The following is an 18,011-nucleotide window of genomic DNA, read 5'->3' on the forward strand; positions in this document are numbered from 1 at the left end:
AAAATCCATATTGGTGAAAGTAAAACTTTTATAATTAAAAAAATTCTTTTATGCACAAAAATCAATATTGGTGAAAGTAATACTTTTATAATTAAAAAAATCTTTTATGCATCATTTTATGAATAAAAATCAATATTGGTGAAAGTAACACTTTTATAATAAAAAATTCTTTTATGCATCATTTTATGCATAAAAATCAATATTGGTAAAAGTAACACGTTTATATAAAAAAAATTCTTTTATGCATCATTTTATGCATAAAAGTCAATATTGATGAAAGTAACACTTTTATAATAAAAACATTATTTCCAATATGCATCTTTCTATGCATAGAATTGTAAGAAAGCATTATGGGCCCAAGGCCATGGACAACTAGTAAGTAGGTGTGAACTCTTGGGTGGAGTATAAATACCAATGTAAATGGGATTATGGCTCATTCATGATAATGTTATCTATTCCAAGAATCAATGGTGAGCTTCTCCCGTGAGATGCTAAGTGGTGACTCCTTCATGAGCCACTCCCTTGGTGAGGGACTAACCCACCCCTGCTACTTTCTTTCATTGGTATCAGAGCCTTGCTTAGATCCATGATGTGAGTAATTTTTTTCTTCTTTTCAATTTCTGAAATTCATTTCTAAGGTTTCATGGAGAAAATGGAAGAAAATGGCCAAGAAATGGGGGAAATGGCCAAGAAAATAGGTTTTGGGACCAAATTTTGGGCACGGGACCAAATTTTTTGAAAAGATTGGACCAAAATTTGGGGGAAATGGTTAATCGTGATTAGCAATCTTAATCCAAAATCGTTTTTGCTACTGTGGAGGTTTCCTGCAACCCTAGCCATGATTTCCTCAAGCAAACCTCAACCAAATGTCAAGCAAACTTGAGGGAAGCAAGGTATGAGCACATTGTATGATTTTTTTTCATCAAATCGTGGAGAAAACGTCGATTTCCAGCGTAGCCTGACGGCGAAAATGCGCCGTTTTCATGATGAAAGTGGAGCTTGCTTGCTTGGTTAGCCTTCCATGGAGCATTTCCTAGCTTTCCCTCATGATTTGTTAGCCTTTTCATGGCATTTTCATGAGCAATGGTGATCTCCTTCATGGCTGCAAATCAGTGAGCAAAGAGGCCACGTTTTTTTCCCCAACATGAAGCATTCTTCAACATTTTCAGCCCTTGAAGCTCATTGGATGCCATTGGTGAGTGCTTCCATCAATTTCTTACAACTTTGAAGCATTTGGTGGTGCTTTGGGAGTTGATTGGGATTGGTTACATTCAGAAACCCTAAATTTCAGAAACTAAGCATTTGGCTTGATCATTCACATGCCAATGATGCTTGTCTATGCATTATTGCTTGCATTTGTGCAATGGATTGCTTCCACATGAGTCTTGGCCAAACAATGGATCATATTTTTGGAGATTCTCTTCACTTGGATTCATTTGGCATGCCATTCATGGAGTATCAAGCTTACACAATGCTTTTGGGAGCCATTCATGCTTGTCTTTATGCCATATAGATGCCTTGAATCATCTACATAGCCATTCAATGCTATGACTTGCATTTTGGCATAAGAAAGCATAGCTCTTGGATCAATTTTGGGGGATTGAACTCATATTTCACAAGTGTCAATGTGTTGTTGGATGTTGTTGATGATGGAATTGTAATGGAGCTATGAAAGAGCATGGTGATGATGCCATTATGATATGTAAAATGATAAAAGCATGAGTCATGCTTACACATGAAAGTGGTTTTACCCTCATCCAATTTGTAAATTCCAATCACATACACTCACCATTGCTACCACTTCCATTTCCTAGTGAATCTAGCAATGTGTGAGGGTACCTTGGCATTGGTTGGAGAGGCCAAGGGGAGAATGTCTTGAACTCTTTGTGCCGTGATTGCCTTGGAAAAGCGGTACAAAGAGGGATTAGGTACACCGGCGTGAAGACATGGCCTCAACCTTCACCTTGGAGGAAAACTTGGTGAAGGGGTGAGAAGTGCTTGGCCGGGAGATCGGCAAGCATCAACGCGCTTCATCGACATCAAAGCCATACTTGAGCCAAAGCAAAGCAAAGCAAAGCAACAAACCTCTACATCGACTCAAGTTGCATCATGACAAATGGGTGATGCCATATGGATTTGCTTGCATAAATGCTTTGTGGTTGATGCCTTGCAATGGTCAAGTGGTAAATGAATGATACATATGCATGGTTAGATTGAGATTTGCAAGCAAAAGCGGGGAAGTTATGGCGAATTTTTTGCAAAACTTGCCTAGTTGCAGTCAGGGCAGAACCCTAAATTTTAGGGTTTACAGAGATTATTCCAAATCTGTCCTTGATGTTTCTTAATCTACACATCAAGACCTTTCTAACAAGCCGAAGATCTCTGAAATCGGAGAAGTGTGGAGCGGTCAAAGTCAAAGTTTGACTTTCAACCGGGACAGCTGACTGGTCAAAGGTAGTTGACTTTTTCAAATCTGTTTTTGGGGATCCTTAATAGTCTCATCGAGAGCTTTCCAACGATATAAAGATCATCAAAATCCGATATCGTTTGGATAGTGAACTAAAAGTTGGGCCTCTATCGCAAACCCTAAAATAGAGAGTACTAGCACACCAGATTTTTTTAGCCCCAGGCATTCAGCTTCAAGATCTTATCATTACGGATCTATCGAGCTAAAAAGAAGCAAAATCGGACTTGTCTCCAAAGAGTTTTGGCAAATTTGGTGATTTGGTCACATTTTGGAGCAAAACAGTGAGCAAGTTTGCAAGTGGGACCAAATTTCATGCATGGAAATGACTAGGGGGGGACAAAACAAAGGAGTTCGGAGTGAGCAAGATGCTAAGCAACCCGAACCATTAATGGCTAGTGGATCTTCTACAAGAGTTGGGGAGAATTCGACTACAAATGCCACTAGTGATTCACAGCCATTGGAGACTTCTCAACCCATGGTGGGGACTACTCCGGTCACGATGGACATGATGCTTAAAGCCATGGAGAGTATGTTCCAACGGGTTGAAGGTAACCTAGCTAGTCGGCAACAACAGTTTGGTGAGCAACTCATGGAACGCTTTGACAAGCGCCAACACTATCTTGGTGATATGATGCAGATGGGATTTAGAGACTTGGGTAATGCTATCAGTGGGTTGGCTTCTTCCAAGTCTAATCAAGAAGTGGATGACAATGTAATGGATAGTGCACACCATGAGTTCCGACATGAAAGATTGCCGCCTATGCATGAGGTAAACCATGGGAGACAGATGATGTCACACTCTTCTCAAGTGGATAAAGGAAAAAGGCCTATGGGTGATGCTTATCATGAGAAGCCAAATGCCAATGTTCCAAAAGCTACGTCCTTTATGCAGGATGCCAGAAGAAGTTATGAGCACAGAGGGCTAAAGGATGCATGTGATTGGGATTGGGAAGATGAGCAAATGCAAAGACACTTGGGTGAAGGAAGAGGATTTGATGATCCTAGAACACGGCAAAGAGGGCCAAGAATGCAGAATGACATGGATAAGACCGTGAAGGACAAAATCACATTCACAAAGTTCAAGGGAGAGTCAAACTCTATCGAAGACTTTGAAGAATGGGCAAACAAAATGGACCTCTACTTCGAGATCAGCCCGAGAAGTGAAATGTCAAAGGTTTACTTTGCTTCATTGCATTTGGAAGGCTTTGCTCATACTTGGTGGAGAAGGAAGCAATCACATGGTTATGTTATTTCTACTTGGGAAGCATTCAAGAATGACATGGCAGAGGAGTTTACTTCTCGAATGCAAAGGGATAACCACATTGTAGAATGGGACAAGATTGAACAAGTCACAACGGTGAAGGCCTATTCTCAAAAGTTTCTAAAACTTCTGTTATACTTGGATGATTTTGATGAGCATTATCTAGTCGTCAAGTATATAAGGGGTTTGAAGACTCCTATTGGTGGTGATGTCAAAGCTCAAGAGCCCGCAACTTTGAAGAAAGCAATGATGCTTGCAGAAATTCATGAGGAAAAATATATGTCAAAGTGGGCTAACAAAGGCAACACCAAGGGAGAAGTGGTTACAAGAACGGATTTGAGTTCTCATGCAAATGCAAATGCAAGGCCTAACCTTCCAAGGTTTCCTACCGTGTATGGTAGAGGGTCTAATAGACTTCCATTTAAACCACCATTTATGTCCAACAAAGCTACATACAATGAGTCCAAGCCAGCAAATGGGGGTTCAAAAAGCAAGGTTATCAAGGAGGACCGTTTGCATGAAATGAGGCTCAAAGGTCTATGTTTCAAATGTGGAGAAAAATGGAACAAAGATCACTTCAAAGTATGCAAATCCAAGGATATGTCCATAAGCTACATTATCACTGAGGACAATGCTAATCATGAGGAGGAGGAATTCCTTGAATGCAATGATGCCTTAGGATGGGGAGATCCTCATGAGGGTGGAGGTTCTCATGATGATGGTTTTGATGAAGAAAATCCCGAGTTTCCTTTTGATCCGGGTGGGAAACTAAAGTTTGCTCATGACAAAATGGATGATGGGATGCCTCTATGCGTGTGGGATGAAGACAATAGTGCACATACTACCTTGTGTACAATCTCTCATGATGCTTATGCGGGAAGTAAGGGTGCCAACACATTGAGATTGAAGATCAAGGTGAATGGGAGAACAGCATATGCACTCATTGATACTGGAAGCACGCATAGTTTTGTCAATAAAAGGTCTTTGAACACTCTCAAAATGCAACCAACTTCTTTACCAAACAAGCACATGGTGCAAGTGGCCAATGGTGATTCAATGAGTTGCAATATGAAGTGTCAAAGTACAGAATTGGAGTTGTCCAAGAACTACTCTTGCAAAGTTGATCTTTTGGTGATTGAGTTGGGACCAATTGACATAGTACTTGGATGTGATTGGCTGTCCACTTTGAACTCTTTTACCATGAACTTACAGAAAAGTTTCATGAGTTTTGTGCATCATGGAAGGGTTATTACATTGAATGGAATGCAAGGGTCCAAGCTCTTCATGATCAATGCTACTCAAATGAAGAAAGAGTTCAAGAAAGAGGGCTATGTTTATGTACTACAGCTTTGCAAAGAGGAAGATAATAGCAAAAAGGATTGCATCGAAAATGTGGACATGGTTAAGCTACTCAAGGATTATGAAGATGTGTTTACCATGCCAAAATCAATGCCGCCAAAGAGGAGTGTTGATCATGCTATTGATTTGGAACCAAATGCCAAACCAATCAACAAGCCTCCCTATCGTTTGTCAAAGGTTGAAAAGGAAGAGGTGGCAAAGCAAGTCAAAGAACTCATTGACATGGGATGGGTTGAACCAAGTCAATCTCCTTTTGCTTCTCCGGTGCTACTTGTGAAGAAAAAGGATGGTACTTTTCGCATGTGCATTGATTACCGTGATTTGAATAAGATCACCATCAAAAATCGATTTCCAATACCAAGGGTGGATGATCTTTTGGATGAGTTGAAGGGTGCCACATGCTTTTCAAAGATTGATTTACGTTCCGGATACCATCAAATAAGGATGAAAAGTGGTGATGAGTTCAAAACAGCATTTCGTACAGAAAGGGGTCTTTACCAATTCATGGTTATGCCGTTTGGATTATGCAATGCACCGGCAACTTTTCAAGCATTGATGAACAAAGTGCTTCAACCTTTCCTCTACAAGTTTGTATTGGTCTTTTTCGACGACATACTTATCTATAGCAAAGATGAGGAAGTGCATTTGAAGCACGTGAAAGAGGTTTTGGAGGTCTTGAGGCAAAACAAGTTGTATGTTAAGGAGACAAAATGTACCTTCATGGCACATGAGGTGGAATATTTGGGTCACATTGTGAGCAAGGATGGCATTTGTGTGGATCCAAAGAAAGTGGAATGTATTAGGAATTGGCCGGTTCCTTCAAACACTACTCAATTGAGGGGATTTTTGGGGTTATCTTCATTCTATAGGCGCTTTATTGCCCACTATGCAGAAATTGCAGCCCCAATGACGGATAAATTGAAGAAGGAAACCTTCTTTTGGGATGCCATTGCCAACAAAAGCTTTGAAGATATGAAGAAGATGCTCACATCAGCACCTATTTTGGTATGTCCAGACTTCACCAAACCTTTCACAATAAGGGCGGATGCAAGTGGAAGAGGGATTGGTGCGGTACTTTACCAAGACCATGGAGTCATTGCTTATGAAAGTAGAAAGCTGAATGACAAAGAAAGAGAACTCCATGTGTATGAGCAAGAGATGATTGCTATACTCCATGCTATCAAGAAATGGCACCATTACTTATATGGGAGTCATTTTTATGTGAGAAGTGATCATAGGGTGCTGAAGTATTTCCTCACACAACCCAATTTGTCTCCTAAGCAAAGAAGGTGGGTAGCAACACTACAAAACTATGATTTTGAAATCACATACACAAAGGGCAAAGAAAATGTGGTTGCCGATTCCTTGTCTCGTATGTGGGCCTGCTCATTGTATGCTATTTCTGAGGTGCATAAAGATTGGATCATGGAGATACAAGAAGAGTACTTGTTTGATGAAGAAACCTCACAAATAGTGCAGAAATTACAGCAAGGTGTATGTGAAGAGTTACCCCATTATGAGCTGAAAAATGGTCTCCTCTACTACAAAGGAAAAGTCTACTTGGTTCCTACTTCATCATTTATCAAGAAGATCATGGAAGAGATGCATTGTACTCCTATGGCTGGTCATTTGGGTGTCTACAAAACCTTTGATGCAATAAGGAAAAGTTTCTTTTGGAAGGGGATGTGGAAGAGCATTCATGCTTATGTAAGTGGGTGCCGGTCATGTCAATTGAACAAGGATCCTACACATAAACCGGGAGGTTTGCTTCAGCCATTGCCCATTCCCGAAGGCAAATGGAGTCATATATCAATGGATTTCATTACTAACCTTCCGCGCACAAAGAAAGGGTGGGACAGCTTGTATGTTGTGGTGGATAGATTGACCAAAGTGGCCCATTTCATTCCTTCCAAGGTCACATATTCAGCCCAAAATGTTGCCAAGCAATTTGTTGATGGGGTTTTCAAGTTGCATGGTATGCCGTCACAAATTGTGAGTGATCGCGATGTCAAATTCATGAGCACTTTTTGGAGAACATTGTTTGAATATATGGGAACCAAGCTTACTCCAAGCACCGCCTATCATCCCGAAACCGATGGTCAAACAGAAAGAGTAAACAAATGGGTGGAAACATATCTACGCCACTATTGTCATGATACTCAAAGCACATGGGATGATTGGTTACCTTTGGCTGAGTTTGCTTACAACTCAACATATCATGTGAGCATTGGCATGTCACCCTTTGAGGCTTTATATGGTTACAAGGTCAATTTGCCTATGTTGGTGGGTACATATGAGACTTCTAACCATAATGCCAAGGAGGAAGCTGAAAGGATGCAAGCTTTGTTGCAACAATGCAAAAGTAATTTGAAGGTTGCACAAGAGAAAATGAGACAATATGCCAATGTTCATCGAAGACCATTGGAATTCAAACTGGGAGATTGGGTTCTTTTGAGAATACCAAAGTCAAGATATGCGTCTTTGAAGGGAAGCACAAACACCAAACTAGCTCATCGCTATTATGGTCCTTATCAAGTGATACGAAGAGTTGGGGAGGTTGCATATCAACTCTTACTTCCATCTACAACAAAGATTCATGATGTGTTTCATGTCTCTCACTTGAAAGGATATGTGGGTATGATCGATCAAATGGTTGATGAGTTACCTCCAATGAATGAAGAGGGAATGATTGAATACATTCCAGAAGCTATCTTGGGTACAAGGAAAAAGGTACTTCGCACTCGTACCTTGGTGGAGTATCTTGTTCAATGGAAGGGTTTACCTAAGGAAGAAGCTTCATGGCAACCTATTTCAGCATTGGAGGGATATGAAGCATTGATAGAGCAATATGGGTTGGTGTAAATTCAGCCACATGGAACATTCTTCTCCGAATTTGGGGTATTCATTTGAGGTTTCGAGGACGAAACCATTGGGGAAGGGATGGTTTGTAAGAAAGCATTATGGGCCCAAGGCCATGGACAACTAGTAAGTAGGTGTGAACTCTTGGGTGGAGTATAAATACCAATGTAAATGGGATTATGGCTCATTCATGATAATGTTATCTATTCCAAGAATCAATGGTGAGCTTCTCCCGTGAGATGCTAAGTGGTGACTCCTTCATGAGCCACTCCCTTGGTGAGGGACTAACCCACCCCTGCTACTTTCTTTCAAGAATTCAAATCTAATGAAAATTACTCTTTTATAATAAAAAATAACCAATATGCATCTTTCTATGCATAGAATTTAAATCTAATGAAAATAACTCTTGTATGATTAAAAAAATAACCAATATGCGTCTTTCTATGCATAGAATTTAAATCTAATGAAAATCACTCTTTTATAATTAAAAAAATAACCAATATGCATCTTTCTATGCATAAAATTTAAATCTAATGAATCACTCTTTTATAATAAAAAAAATAACCAATATGCATCTTTCTATGCATAGAATTTTAAATTTTAATCAAAAACACTCTTTTATAATAAAAAAATAACCAATATGCATCTTTCTATGCATAGAATTTAAATCTAATGAAAATCATGCTTTTATAATAAAAAATAACCAATATGCATCTTTTTATGCATAGAATTCAAATCTAATGAAAATCACTCTTTTATAATAAAAAAATAACCAATATGCATCTTTCTATGCATAGAATTTAAATTTTAATGGAAATAAAACTTTTATAATAAAAATATTTCTACTATGCATTTTTCTATGCTTAGAATGAAAATAACACTTTTAGAATACACAAATGGTTGGGGATTACTCTTTTTGAATAATAAAAGATAAAACTTATTTCACAAAATTTAAGAAAATTTTGCCATAACCTCCTTTGTATGGCTGACCATTTTTCAATTTTTTCTATCCTCAAGTTACTTAAAAATTATCCCAAATGGTTTAAAGCATTCTAAACTAATCAAATTCCACTTTTAAAAGAGAAACAATATGAAAAGTTTAATTCTAGCAATTTGATTACTTATCTAGGATAAAGAAAGGCTGAATTTAAGAATGAAGAGAGGGGGAAAGCCTTTCCAACAAGGCATAACATCATATTATCAATAAATTCACTGTTTTTGGCTCTAGGGTGGAGTAGAGTAACAGTGCATAAAACACTATTAAGCTTCTACAAAGGGGGAGGTTTCTATTTATAGGAAAAAGTGAGCTTCTAACCAAGCAAACTGATTCTAGAATTTTCCAGATCAGTTTGGTCAATTTTTGACCATTTTTGGGTGAGTTTAGCTTACTTTTTGGAACTAGACTTGAATTAGAAGAGAGGAGAGATGAAATATCTTAATATTTGAGAATTTAAAACTCCACCACACATGTGAAATAGGTGCCTCCTTCATGAGGGGGAATCCCCACTCTGAGAGGTGTCAAAAATTCATTTTTTTAGTATTTCCTTTGGTCCTTAGTCCACTCTTCATCTTATGTGAGTATTTACTCATTTTTGGGGGGATTTTCTTTATTTCTTCAATTTATCTCCTCCATACATTTGGATGAATCTGATTGGCCCCTCAGAACCTTAATTTAAAATTTTTGGAAAATCTGGACCCTTAGGATAAGGTTTTTTGAACAGATTATAATTTATTTCTAATGCACCTTCTGAAAATCTTTTTGAACTTCTGTTTTTCGGGGGAATTTATTTTAATAAGAAGAGATATTTTTCCATCCAAAAATATCTAAAATCTAAATAACCTCTCTCTAGAATATTTTCTCTCTCTAAGCCAAAATAGGTAGAAACAAGATCTTTTATTATTCTGAAGAGGGAATTGATTACAAGGGAAGATACTGGACATCTTGAGGGGTTGGGGAGGAATCTTACATGCATGGTGACAAGGTCATGTCCATACCCTTATGGAGATTAGAGGGAAACACATTATAAACTGATGAACAAACAACAATGAGTGTAGTGGCAGCACCTAAAAAACAGAACCAACATCCACTTGCACACACAATACCCAACAACTAAGGGTACATAGAAGTGGGTGCCGAAGATTAAGCTTAAAAATTAACCAGACAAAAAGGATACCGTGAATGATATGGGAACCATAAGAAGAATCTGTAAAAAATTCAAAAGTCAGACCTTGCTGACACAAACAGATTGGCAGGACTCCAAGCATCTCAAGGGACCTCAAAGTATCCATAAGCAATGGGTCCAAAAGGACTTATTACGAGCACAAGGATACTACCAAGGCAATATGGGTACCCAAACCCACTTAGTGGTCAATACCACAAGCTGTTCAAGTCATACAAAAGAGAGTGGTCAAAGCATACAACATCAACTCCCAACTCAAGCAAGAACCTTGCCAACCTTGGTGTGGAGGAAAAAGACAACTCTGCCACCACAGATGGGTTGGGAGTTGCCAAAGTAACAAAAGTAACCACTCCGGTTATAGAACTGAACAAGGAACCTAAAGGTAGAAACAAAGATGTTGAGCAAGGAGACACAGATAGAAGCCCTCAACCATAAGACACAGTGACAACATTGTTCAGTTGGGTGGAATGAACAATAAAAAAACTCCCACATAGAGCTAAAACGACTACATCAACAAATTGAAGGCACACCAATTGAAAATCCAAAACCCATACCTCCTCACACAGGTTCTAAATCACATTAGCAAAATTTAAGGAGCCCAAACCAGAGGAGCACATGCAATTAGCATTGCTACCTGACCAACCCACATTAACAGCTAAACATATGCAAGAAGGGCAGGCAATCTCGATGGAGACCAAGGAAATCATGAAGCAGATCAAGAAGGGGCAAAGGAAGAAAACAAATAAGAAGATGAGGGGAATGCTGCCAGATATAGCTGCTGAGTCACAGAGATTAGAGGCGGAAGTGGCCCAGAAATTCGCACATACCAAGAGGCCGTGCAAGAGACAAAGCCACACAGGATCCCCTACAATGCATTACTCCTCCGACAAGCTCAGTGCAACTAATATTTATAGATCTATCTCCTCTAAAAGAATCAACTCTCGCAGACACGCCAACAGAGGTAGCGCCCGAACAAGCAACACCAATACAGGCTGAGGAAAGACAAGGCGTTGAGGTGGTTTACAGCTCCAGAGTACAAGAACCAGAGGCCCCAATTGACACAAGCAAAAGACAAAGAACTCTAAAGCCATCCAGTCCAAGTAAGAGAAGGTGGTTGGAAGATGAAGAAAGACTACCCCCAGCTAGCCTCCCTGCAGAACATAGACTATCACCAATTCTTGCAAGAAGGAATCGATGAGCTGCTCAACTAACCACATACTGGGTTGCAAGCCGAATCAAGCACAAGTGCAATGTGGGAGCAAGAATAAAAGGTCTGGTGGTGCCACCTCCTGACAACGCACATGCTCCACGACCGTAACGCCGCCCTCTGAAAACAGGTAAAAGATGCATTCACACAAGTGCAAAAATTAGAAGCCATTTTGGAAGTAGCTAAAGTGACACATAAGGATGTCATCATGAAGAGCTTGAAGGCCATGAAGGATCAGGAGAAAAGATATAACACCCTGGAGAGTAATAACATGGTCCTAAGCCAAACAATAGTGCAAAGAATCAATGACAATGTGGACCTCAACGCCAGATTAGAACAAGCGAAGGAGCAACTTCAAAAAGGGTCACCCACACAAAAGGAACTCACTACACTTCATGCACAACAAATACAGGAGTTCCAAGCCAATGCCAGGGCCAAAGAAGAAGATTTGCAATGCCAAATCCTAACAGCACAGCTAAAGGCAGAGGAGAAAAGGGCAACCCATTTATCGCACAAAAGGGAACAAACAAACAAGGCCCATGCAGAAAAGATTAGAGCACTTAATGAAACAATAAGTGCAAGCTAGGCTGAAGTACAAAGAAAAGAGTTGGCACACTAAGAGGTGATGGAGCAGCTTACACAACAACTACACGACACTCAGGCTAGCTGCCCAGAGGCTCCAACAGATCACTTAGATGTTGCAAGGATGGTCAAAGAAATAGCAATTTCAAACCTCCTTAGCAACACTGACTCCTGCCTACTACAAGAGTTACAGCGTCGGATGGTGGTACAAGGTAGAAGTCAGCGGCGGTCGGCCGGAGCCTAGTGATGATCTCGGCCTCCTCCTTGAGCGCACCTCCAAGTTGGGTCAGCTGCTATCAGTAACTCCTCGGGCCCCTCCTCAAACTCTTACCTTGTTTTTGTCTACACTAACACTCTCTCTACTTCAGTATGACATAAATCTATCTGAAGATATAGGCCTAGGAGAACTAACCCTAATCAAGCAAAATACTCAAAGAGATGCTGATCCTATAATAATAATGGAGATTTTGTGGGGATGTAAGATTTCTCCCTCTAACTTTTGAGGTGTAAAGGTGTAAGAGCCTCCCCTTCTGTTCTTGAAATTTTTCCCCTCTCTGAAACAAAAGAAAGATCTTGTTTTACCCTGTTTTGGCCTAGAGAGAGAAAAAGTCTAGAGAGAGATAGTCCTAAATTGAGATATCTTTGGATATAAAAATCCTCCTAGTGTCTAAAATGGATTCCCCTAAGATAGAAATTCAAAAAGAACTTTCCAATGTGCATTTGGAATTAATTGAAAATGTGTATAAAGGACCTTAGCCTAAGAGTCTACATTTTCCAAAAAATTTAGATTATGGTCCAATTAAGGTTCCAATGGGCCAATTGGATTAATCCAAGTGTTGGGATGAGATAAATCCAAAGAATAAAAGAAAATACCCAAAAATGAGTAAATGCTCACATAAGATGAAGAGTTGACTGAGTACAAGGTTTATTAGTAAAAAATTATGAGATATTACTAAAAAAATGAGATATTTTAGAATAATGATGCATTTTTGACACCTTGGTAAGGAGAGGGGGACTCTTGAGATAGGCGCCTAATTCACACATGTGGATGAGTTTTTAATTCAATTTTTTTTTGATATTTTTATCTCTCCTCTCTCCTGGATCAAACCAAATAAAAAAGAGAGCCAAACTGATCAAAATTGTAAGATTCCTCCTCAGCCTGAATAACAATTAAGCCTCTACTTCAATCCCTTGTAATCATTCTATGTTTTTGAATACAAGAAAATATTATTTTTTCTTTTTTGGCCTAGTGAGATAAAAATTTCTAGAGAGTGGTAAATCAATATTGGGATATTTTTTGGATAAATAAATTCTACAAATATCAAAAAAATATTTTCTTGAAACAAAAAATCAAAATAGATTTTCCAAGGTGCAATTGGAATTAATTAAAAATGATTTAGAAGACCTTAGCCTAAGGGTCAAGATTTTTTAAAAATTTTGGATTAAGGTTCCTATGATGAGATGTGAGGTGATGTTAATAGATGTAGATGTGAATGAAGAGATGAGAATGAGATGTGAGGATATGTGAAAGGATGTGATGTGATGTAAATGGATATGAAAAGATGTGGTGTGATGTAAATGAATGTGGATGTGGATGTGATAAGATGTGATGTGATGTAAATGTGTGAGATCCCTGTTCCCACCGTGCAACAGATTCGGGGTACTAGCAGCGGAAGTAGCACTTCATGCGCGGGGCAGGGACCCACACTCGGGGCCTCGTCCACGGATATCTGGACAAGAGACTAATCCGTCGGTTTTTCAAAAACCGAACCCGAAAAAACTTCTCTTACCCGGAAAGCATGGGCGATTCCACCAGGATAACTCTTTACTCTAACGTAGTCAAGATCATTACTGATCAAATCGATCCGACTGCACCTCTAACGGTACTTGGTCAGATCAAGGAAGAACTTGCACTTGGATCATTGGGATCAACGCTTTTTCCCCCATCAAAAGGCACAGCCGTTGATTCCTATCCATAGAACAATTTACTATCCGGGATTTACTTCATCTATCGTAATAATAGAATTTAAATCTCGATTTACAGATCCATCAGTCCAGCCTAACCCCATCCGATCCCATGGGTTAGCCAACCGCCCAACCACTGTAGTGATGGGATCCAATTTGGAATTTGGTTAGGTTTTGTCCCGGGTACCAAGGAAAAAAGTTCCAAGGCCCCCTAGCCGGAAGTTCATGCAAACATAAAACTAGCCACACCACTTACACACCCGATATGAAATTGCCTTTTTCTTAGCATCAGCTAACTTTAAAACAATCCTTTAATGAAACCATAGTACCACTGATCACAATCTTCCAATTTATCCGGTTGATTCATAATTTTCCATCATTCCTTCCTCAGAGTATCTATGGCATCATTGGCAACTAGAACGCTCACCACCTGTCCACACAGGGGCCTTTTCAATAGTTCCTAGCCCATAATACTCGGCAATATAATCACTTATAAAAATCAAGATGGACTCTCGTTGAAGATCAGCAAGATCAACCAACAGATCCATATAAAGAGCCATGGACTCATCCATTGAAGACCAGCAAGGTCAATCAACCAGATCCATGCCCGTTTTCACAAAACAACTCTTACTCCTTGTTCCAATATCTTCCTCGACGCACGCGTGGGTATCCTGGGCGACCCAGAGCCCGAGCATCGTATGGTCAGAACCCTCTAGGATCCTTCGTCGCAGGTGACCTAGCGCTTCACTCATAGGCCGCTTCCTTGGTCCCTCATCCACCGTATCGGAAGCTCACCATTTTAATCGAACCGAGGCTAGTCAAGACCTCGGCCAACCTTGCTACGCGAGACGTCCTCCATTGACTCTCCGTCAGCAGTTGCAACTTTATCAGTTAGGTCTCCACGACCTTAATCACAAGACGGTCAAAATGCTTTCCCAGCATTCTTGACATAAAACAGCCATTTACAATAGTTTACAAATACAGTTTCTATATTAACTCTCAATTTTCCACATTATCCCCCATTATTAATCCACATTACTTATTCCACATTCCATTTATATATGTACTCATCCAATCACATCATTTTCCATCTCTTCACTTCAGATTCCTTCACATCACATATCATATATTCACATCCATATACATCCACATTCACATCCATACATCCACATCTACATGCTTACCTCCATTTTCACATCCTCATTTATACATCCACATCCCGTATCCACATTCATGCATACACATCCATATCCACATCCATACATCCACACCCACATGCATACATCCACTATCACGTCCTCATTCATACATCCACATCCACATACATACATACATCCACATCCACATTCCACATTCACATCTATACATCTACATCTACATCCACATTCACATACATCCACATCCACATCCACATCCACATTCCCATTCACATCCACATTCCCATTCACATCTATACATCCACATCTACATCCACATTCACATCTATGCATATACATCCTCATGCATACATCCACATTCACATTCACATCTATACATCCACATCTACATCCACATTCACATCTATGCATATACATCTTCATGCATACCTCCACATTCACATTCACATCTATACATCCACATCTACATCCACATTCACATCTATGCATATACATCTTCATGCATACATCTACATCCACATTCACATCTATGCATATACATCTTCATGCATACATCCACTTTCACATTCATACATCCACATCTACATTCATCTATTTCTACATTTCCATTCATATGGCCTCATACGCCTTCACATCTATTCTTTTACATCACATCCATTCTCGCCCTATCACAACCCATATACATCTTATCTCATCTCATACACTTCTTATCTCATCCCATACACATCTTAACTCATCTTATCACATCCTAACTCATCCCATAGGTCTCTTATCACATCTTAACTCATCTTATCACATCCTAACTCAGCCCATAGATCTCTTATCACATCTTAACTCATCTTATCACATCCTAACTCATCTTATCACATCATAACTCTTCTCATATACGTCTTATCACATCCTATCCCTTTCCATATCTATTTATAGAATATAAGAGAATTCTTATATTTGATATAAAAATTTCTTTACGCATCTAATTATGCATAAATTCCATTTAAGGATACTAACACTTTCGAAATAAAAATCAATCTTTTATGCATCTTCCTATGCATAAATTCATTTTAAATGAGAATGACACTTTGAATTAAAATCAATCTTTTATGCATCTTCTTATGCATAAATTCAATTTAGATGAGAAAGACACTTTTGAATTAAAATCAATCTTTTATGCATCTTCTTATGCATAAATTCAATTTAGTAGGAATTACACTTTTAGAATAAAAGAATTTCTCTTATGCATCTAATTTATGCATAATCTATTTATGATGAAAATCACACTTTTAGTATAAAAAATATCTTTTATGCATAACCCTATGCATCAAAACCAATTATGACAAAAGTAACATTTTTACAATATAATAATCATCTTTTATGCATACCTCTATGAAATAATTTCAAATGTGATAAAAGCAACACTTTTAATAATAAAAAAAATATCCTTTCTGCATACTTCTATGCATGAAAATAAAAAATGATAAAAGTAACACTTTTGATATAAAAAAAATTATCCTTTATGCATACTTCTATGCATGAAAATGAAAAATGATAAAAGTAACACTTTTAATATAAAAAAATTATCCTTTATGTATACTTCTATGCATGAAAATTAAAAATGATAAAAGTAACACTTTTGATATAAAAAAAATTATCCTTTATGCATACTTCTATGCATGAAAATGAAAAATGATAAAAGTAACACTTTTAATATAAAAAAATTATCCTTTATGTATACTTCTATGCATGAAAATTAAAAATGACAAAAGTAACACTTTTGATATAAAAAAAATTATCCTTTATGCATACTTCTATGCATGAAAATTAAAAAGGATAAAAGTAACACTTTTGATATAAAAATTTTCTTTTATGCATACTTCTATGCATGAAAATTAAAAATGATAAAAGTAACACTTTTAATATTTAAAAAAAATATCTTTTATGCATACTTCTATGCATGAAAATGAAAATTAATAAAAGTAACACTTTTATGTTAAAATAATAATCTTTTATGCATACCTCTATGCATGAAAATCAATTATGCATAATATCAATTTTCTCTATGATTATAATGAATATCTTTCAATTAATCTAGGATGATAATTCCTAGAATATCGTAGGAAGTTCTCTTTTCATGCTTTGAATAAAATTATATTATGCATAATTTTTATAAAAATTTTGCCATAGCTCCACTGCTATGACTGATAAATCTTAATTTTTCTAAGAGATCAAGCTTATCATTAAGGAAATAATTAGAATGGTCTCTAATTGGATCATCAATCCATAATGGATTGAATCATCAATATACATAAACTAAAAGCATAGAAAAAAAAACCATTAATTTGGCTTCAAGCATAGCTTAATCTTGGGTTAAGGAAAAGCTTTATGAAAAGCTTGATTTGGATTGAGAATGGGTCATGAGTATGACCATTTCTTGAGTGAGAGAGAGAAATTACATAAAAACCATTAGAATTTAAACATAAATGGAAATTAACTTCAATAGCATTTATTAAATTATGTAACTTTGCACTACTATTCACCAATTAACTTCAATAGCATTTAAAAGAAAACCATACCAATTAAGCTTCTCAAGCTTGAGAGGGGTTGAGAAGAGAGAAACATTGAGAAATTATAGAAAAGATCAATATTCACTAATTACCTTACAAATTGCTTGATTCTTTATTCACGGTAGAGGCCCCCAACCAATCAATTGGTTAAGTATGTTGATGGAGCCAGTAATGGGGATTGAAGAAAGAGGGAAGCTCCAAAAACTAGTGAATTATTAAATGAATTCACAGTTCTTGGCTTAGGTGGAGTAGGGCTTAGGTGGAGTAGAGTAACGATGCATAAACACTATATATTTTTCAACAAGGGGGAGGCTTCTATTTATAGGAAAAATTGAGCTCCTAACCAAACAAACTGATTCTAGAATTTTCTAAATCAGTTTGGTCAATATTTGACCATGTTTAGGTCGGTTAAG

The sequence above is a fragment of the Cibotium barometz genome, chromosome 14 (genome assembly GCF_041138505.1).
Source record: "Cibotium barometz isolate CiBa-2024 chromosome 14, ASM4113850v1, whole genome shotgun sequence".
Lineage (NCBI taxonomy): Eukaryota > Viridiplantae > Streptophyta > Polypodiopsida > Cyatheales > Cibotiaceae > Cibotium > Cibotium barometz.